This window comes from Sinocyclocheilus anshuiensis, unplaced genomic scaffold (assembly GCF_001515605.1).
Source record: "Sinocyclocheilus anshuiensis isolate Anshui unplaced genomic scaffold, SAMN03320099.WGS_v1.1 scaffold11, whole genome shotgun sequence".
Classification (NCBI taxonomy): Eukaryota; Metazoa; Chordata; class Actinopteri; order Cypriniformes; family Cyprinidae; genus Sinocyclocheilus; species Sinocyclocheilus anshuiensis.
In genome coordinates, this window is record NW_015551076.1 from 1,366,008 (window position 1) to 1,372,980 (window position 6,973).

General features: G+C 37.7%; 1 protein-coding gene across 1 annotated transcript in view; it reads right to left on the reverse strand.

Annotated features, from left to right (window-relative positions):
- Positions 1–6,973, reverse strand: part of tanc2a (tetratricopeptide repeat, ankyrin repeat and coiled-coil containing 2a) — a 163,654-nt gene that overhangs the window by 115,228 nt on the left and 41,453 nt on the right. Inside the window, exon 2 of the mRNA XM_016452399.1 lies at positions 6,519–6,640. The gene's annotated coding sequence lies outside the window, so the exon portion shown is untranslated. The remainder of the gene's footprint in view (positions 1–6,518; positions 6,641–6,973) is intronic.

The following is a 6,973-nucleotide window of genomic DNA, read 5'->3' on the forward strand; positions in this document are numbered from 1 at the left end:
CAACGGCTCTGTGTAGTTAATGCTGCTCAATGTGAAAGCCCGCAGGTGATGGAGATTTACCGCTGATTACAGAACCGGATTTCTGACAAGATGCGCATTAAATATCGCATGCGATTTATCGTGCAGCCCTAAATGAAACCAAACAAAACCTAATGAAAAACAAAAACAAAACAATAAAACCAAATGGTACCAAACAAACACAAACAACAAAACAAAACAAACAAACCTAACAAAAGACAAAACAAACAAATAAGTCTTTTAAATATTGTTGTATCCATCTGGCTGTGAGATACTTCAGGAGTTTTTAATTGAAACACACTACACCCTAGAGCCTTAAAATCTACCTTCCTGTAACAAAATAGCTAAATCAAGGTCAAAGGTTGAATTCCTCCTGAAAAACAGTTGTGATAAATCACTAAACCATGCTGATTCATGTGGTTATCATATGGTGCCTCACATTAACCCATTAGCATGAACACCTTCTATGTTGTTACCCAGGTTTGACACTGTCACTCAAATGCCCTCCACGTGCCCTGGGCATGCCTGGCACTCGTGGTATTTTAGGAAAGGTAATATAACCTATGCAGCGGGTGTGCGCGGTCCCTTTGGAGCAACACACACACACACACACACACACACACTCCTCTCTGCTCCGTCAGACAGCCAGCCACAGCAAGACAGCAGGTTCTGAAAGAGGACAGAGTGTGTGCTGAGTTTAATGTTACAGGCGCAGTCACCTGACCAAGGGCAGATGACGGACAAGAGAAGACTAACTGAATGTCAGGATTAAAGCTGCAATCATTCATTCCCACAGCAGTTTTAAATGAAACCGTAACGGTCCAATACACATAAATTATCAAGAACAAGACTTGCAGAAGACTTGTCCAATTCAACTATTCAACTTCGCAAACCCTAAGAATGTAAACACGTACTTTAAAGTACTCCAAAAAACCCAATTCCATCAAAAGCTTTGATTGTGTGTATATGTTGAAATTCGTGCCTTTGTAAATTTTAATCATCGTTTTTTCCAACACTAACATGACCATGCAGTGGAGACTTTACAGAAGATGGCAACGAGGGAATCAGAAAGGCAGTGGATTGTGACTAAGACCCCTGCGGTGACAGCACCCACTCAGAACTCCTCCGTTGCGATGACGAAGGTCCAAACAAATCTGCCTCAATGTAAACAACATGGCAGTTTGAATGGTTTACAGACAATAATCATGAGAACATACTTCCTTCCCTTCTGTGCCAGTGTGTAGAAAGCATGAGTGTTTTTAAGGCACCACCAAGGGAATATATGTACACTACCGTTCAAAAGTTTGGGCTTTTCTTTTTGGAAATTGATACTTTTATTCAGCAAGAATGCATAAAATTGACCGTGAAGACAAAGTTATACATAAGCAGCGTTGGGCAGTAATGCATTACTTATTAATGCGTTACTGTAATTTGATTACTTTTTTAGTAACGGAGTAATTTAACGTGTTATAATTTTCAAAATAGTAATAGTATAGTCACAAGCCGAAGTCTCTATACGTTACTGCCACGTTACATTGCTGACAGAATGCAGTGTTTTATAATCTAGAGTTTGTAAAAAGGATGTAGTTCACGCACTGTCGAGTCAAGTGCCAGTGGTTTAGAGACCTGCTCCAGCGAGACCTGACGCAACAGAGTGCAGCGAGGGACAAGATGGGCGAGTGCTGGTGCGGGCAGGTAGACACTCGTGTGTGTGTGCAGGATGCGGGAGAATAAAATGATTCACGGGACTCCCGCAAAATAGAAATATCTAAACATAAAATATCTAAAACAAATAAATTGTTATTCATCTATTGCACAAAAGCAACATGAACTAATATAAAATATAAACGATTAACAGGTGCAAGCGTATGCAGAGTTTCTATTTAGGCTATAACACGTGTTTGCAGCATTGAGCAATGCAGTGCTGAAATGTGCATGCTCACGAATCCTCTCATTATAACACACGAATTGTAGACATTATGAAAGATTCATTATGCATATATGTATTGTGTTATAACAGTGATTTGTGAGATTGCGATGAACTGAGATGTCTTTTACAGATTATAAATGCAGCGCTCTTTGCTGGCATTCTGCCATGCCAAACCATGCACGCAGCAGCCGCTTGCTTTAGTTAAAAATAACAGTGTTCTGTGAATGTTGATGCTTTAATAACAAGTATTTATCGGGAGCGTGTATGCTGGGATTTCATAAATTTAATGGAGAAAAAAGTAACGTAACTAGTAATGTAACTAATTTCTAATTACTTTTGAAATAAAGTAATCCGAACAGTAACGTGATTACTTTTAAAAGGAGTAATCAGTAATTTGATTACATTTTCAGAGTAACTTGCCCAACACTGTACATAAGTTACACAAAGTTAGAAAAACAAAGTTTCTATTTCAAATAAATCCTGTTCTTCTGAACATTCTATTTGTTCTATAAGTTTCATGTTTCCACAAAAATATTAAGCAACTATTTTCAACATTGATAACAATAAGAATTTTTTCTTTGAGCAGTAAATCAGCATATTAGAATGATTAGAATAATCAGCATATTAGAAGGATCAAGTGATACTGAAGACTGAAGTAATGACTGCTGAAAATTCAACTATGCCATATAGGAATGAATTACATATGAAATAAATAAAATAAATAAATAAAATAAAATATATTTAAAATTGAAAACTATCGAACGATATATTTTTTTAAGTGTAATAACATTTCACAATTTTACTTCTTTTTAATCAAATAAATGCAGCTTTGATAAGCATAAAAGATTTCTTTTAAAAATTAGTTTGAATGGTAGTGTATGAACTAGTGTATGAGTATATAAATATGTATTATATATTTTATACATTTCTTTGTCATTGTCAAATTATGATGTATATAACAACAACAACCACAATAATAATAATAATTCATATTATTATTAACTTATCATTATAGTTTCTGTCTACTTCCTTGAAAACACAACTGTTTAACGCTGGACTGATAAAAACGGGAACACCACAAATCCTTGAAACGGTGTTTAAGTCGGTCAATTAGACTGGAACAAGTTCACGTTTTTGTGTGCAACAGCATCAGCTGCTCTGTGAACAGTCCGTGGGTGAGCAATCTGAGGATGAGACTACAGTACTGCTGGAATAAAGACACCCAGAAACAGGCATCTCTTTATTACACTATAAGGGCCCTAGTCTTTTAAACAAATGATACCATGCTAGAGAGCAGAATAAAACATCAGACCATAGGTTTCTGTCGATCAAAGCCCTTCCTTGTCCAGCAGCTGTCGCAACCATGTCAAATAACCCGACTAATAAACAACGCCTGAGTGCTTCTGGGTAAACAGATGGAGGCTACAACACTCTGTATCTAATCGACCATCACTGATAAAGCAGCGGCTGAATCCCTAGAATGACAAATAGAAGAAATTCTCTAAAAATCAACAACAATGGTATACTGAATTTGTAAAGCAACTCCGGGTAAACAGAACTGATGTGAGAATTTTCCCCTCAGAGCAATAGTGTGGGATTTTTTTAGGGTCTTGCATCTTAAGAATGAAAGCACCATTATGCAAAAGGTGATATTTATTACTGCTCCCTCATCTTGCCAGTTGTATAAAAACGTGATTGGATAAAGTTATTATTGCGTTGCCCGAGGAAAACAGCCCGTCCAAAAAAAACACAGACCTAAATCATTCTGAAGCAAAAAACAAAATATAGTTCATTTTGATTAATGTAATAACACACTGACTCATCTTAAAAATAAAAATAAATTAGTGGCAACAGACAGCTGAAACAGATGTCCTGCCTTAAAAAAGTCTTTGAGATCAGTTCGCAGGTGGCGCTTGTCTTGCATGAGAAGGAGCAACATGAGGTATTCTAAAATGAGACATCTCAAAGGGTCCATGCTGGGGTTTTTTCAACACTGAACACATGGCGTAGATATCTGCATCTACAACTCATCAGGAGCGGATAGAACTTCAGCCACTCAATATTTAAATGTTGGCCGATGTTAAAAACAAGAAAAATGTTCCAACTGATGTCCTTTTTGGATGTCCCTTATGCACCATTTGTTAGTTCCAAACTTAAATAGCAATATTTTTTAAAACAGCATCTGTTTCTAGCTGTACTGTTTTAATTAGTCAGATACATGTTTGTTGATACTGAGTAATACAAAATTAATACAAATCAGTGAATCATATGAACAAATATACTACAAATATTTTATCTCAAAATAAGATAGATAGATAGATAGATAGATAAACATAAAACGAATTGTAGAACAAACGAACAAACAATAGGCAGAAGGATTGATAGAATGATAAAATTAACGATAGATAACTATAGAGAACAAAGGATAGAACGAACAAGCTCTTGATTTGTTCATGAAATATACCTGGACATTTCATGGCAGTTTTGATGGGACTCACCCAGAAAGTGTAAGAGTGACATTGTGGTCCCAGTGCTGGGACTGTGTGACGACTCAAATTGCTCATTTGGGATTTTACAACATTAAAGAGCCCTTGAACTGTGTCCTTGCTCTGAGGAGACACCCTGCAGCTCGAACCAAGAACAATTAATCACCCCTAAACACGTAACAGGCAAGTGTGGATTATTTAATGTCCAGAGAAATGCTGTTCATGCTAAGATTACTGGCCGAGTCTGTTTCTTACATCCCCAAAACAACCCACACTAGTTCACGCTTTGAACTCTGCTGCAACTGCAGCTGCCCACAAATAGCAAATAAGATTTAATAAAACATGACTTAGTGGACATTGAACACAGAGTCCACTGCGCCCTGCTCCCGACTCCACACTTTGAGGAGAGGTTTTTTTTGTTTCCCCCTTCCTTTTATCACTACATTTCATCCTCTCTGCCTCCTTTAGTTTAAGAAACAACAATCTTTCCTTAACAGCTATGTCTAGAAAAAAAGGAAAGAGCATATAGAATAAACTTGCCTGGTTCCTAATAACTCCCCTAACTCTCTGCCCATCCTGTTTTGGAGCAGATCAAAGGTAATAATCCCCCATAATCCTCTGGTGTGCCCTTGCTGTTGTTATGGTCATTATAGGCTGCCGCATTGTTGCTAAGCTATCACGATTGTTCAGAGGAAAGCTACACTGCCTCAGTTTCACAGTGTAATGCCTATTTCACTGATGGACAGCCACTAGGATAATTAGATGGGCCCAGAGCGGACACAGCAACAACGTGCTTCTCGGACAGAGAACAAGGCCTCATTTTCGCAAACTAAGGGGTCAGGGAGGGTACAAAACACTCTTTGTAAAGTTAGTATAACAACTTTGTGTGTTACTTCGAAAGTTAGAGTGGATACAAAAATGAAGTGAAATCCTGAGTGAAGAAACTAAAAAAGCATGAAAAAAAAGAATAAATAAACAAGGTTTACACTTACCAAAGTGTTTTTGCATTGCAGTAGGCTTCATTTTTTTCTCTCTCTCTCCTTAAAAAATTTGACCCAGGCATTTCAAGAACACTTTTCCTGTTAATCTTCAAAAAGTGCAAAAAACTCTAGTTAATCTCTCTTTTGCCCCAATTCAGATCATGGTAAGAATCTGAATTATGGCAAAAGCAGCCTATTAGAGAATATGATTTTCTAAGATATTCTCATCTACATAAGTAAAAAAAAAAAAAAAAAAATTAAATTGAACAACAGCTACATAGGTTGGCAAATGGCATACGCTGTTTAATAGTTACGGAACCATACGAGGATTGTAAAACTGTGACACATATGCAATCATGATAGCTGCTTTTGTCTTTGCCAGAGCTGCTGTCAGAGGAGCCGTTACTATTTGTTGGCTGCATGCAGAACAAATTCTTTGGACGGAGGAGAATGTAAATTTAAATGGCTTCTGCAGATTACAACTGTGTTTTGGTTAAATGATGAGGCGGCAATCATACAGAGCCAAAGTAAAGTTTTTCCACTTCAATTCAAAAAAAAAAAGTGTACCTTCTGCAAGTTGAAATTTTGATATGTAACAGTTTCTCTGAGGCTATTTGGTTTGCCTGGTGCATAAAGGTTGTCAAATGGGACTTTTAGCATGCAACCATCCTAACCAGGTTTGGCGCAATGAGGCAAAAAGCAATAAAAATAATCACTCTTTAGTTTTTGTCCTACGCAGCACAGCTGCAACAAGTGGTAGGATGAAATTTTGCTTCAAAATCGTACTTTATGACGTAACCAACCGTATGTTAAACATCAACAGTCCTTTTCACTTCCAGTGTAGATGGACAAATTATTTGTCGCTGGAAACTTCATACCTGGTTAAGATAAGAATGTCAAGTTTGACAGCTTGACATTTTACCTGGTTTATTGTAAACTTTACCAGAAATATCCATAACAAGCAATTGTTTTATGCAGTAAAACCTTGGAAGTGATCAGTTAACCAATCTACAAGACTTAACTAAAGAATAACAGTGGGATTTATTCTCGATTCCTCACTGTACATCCTGTTTTTCCCAATAAAGATAGAGAAAGTCAACTCACCATTAGAGGGGGATACGGGGCCTCACGGCAAACCGGTGACAGCTATAGGGGCAGAGTTGGAAACGTTCTCCTTTGGGCAGAAGCCCAAGTCCCATCTCCTTAAGATTAAAACCTCAGAGGCTCTGTATAAGAGGCAGAAAACAAAAGCAGCATATCAGAAGCATGATAACAAAAACAGCGTCCGTCATTTTCCAGACCCTGTCGTGAGCCAAATAAACTAGCATCTTGCCTGAGAGCCTATGTATAGCCCCACAAATCCCACCGGCACCTTCAACGGCATGTTGCCAGAGGCTCCTAGGAAGGAGTGGTGTCTATGTGCAACCTTCATAGCACTAAAAAACATGGAACACTACACATGCAATTTAATTAACACATAACGTGCGCATTTACACTTCTGCACACATGGGAGACAAGTTTCTCTCTAGAGAGACAAGATGATAAAGTGTGAGGGGGGG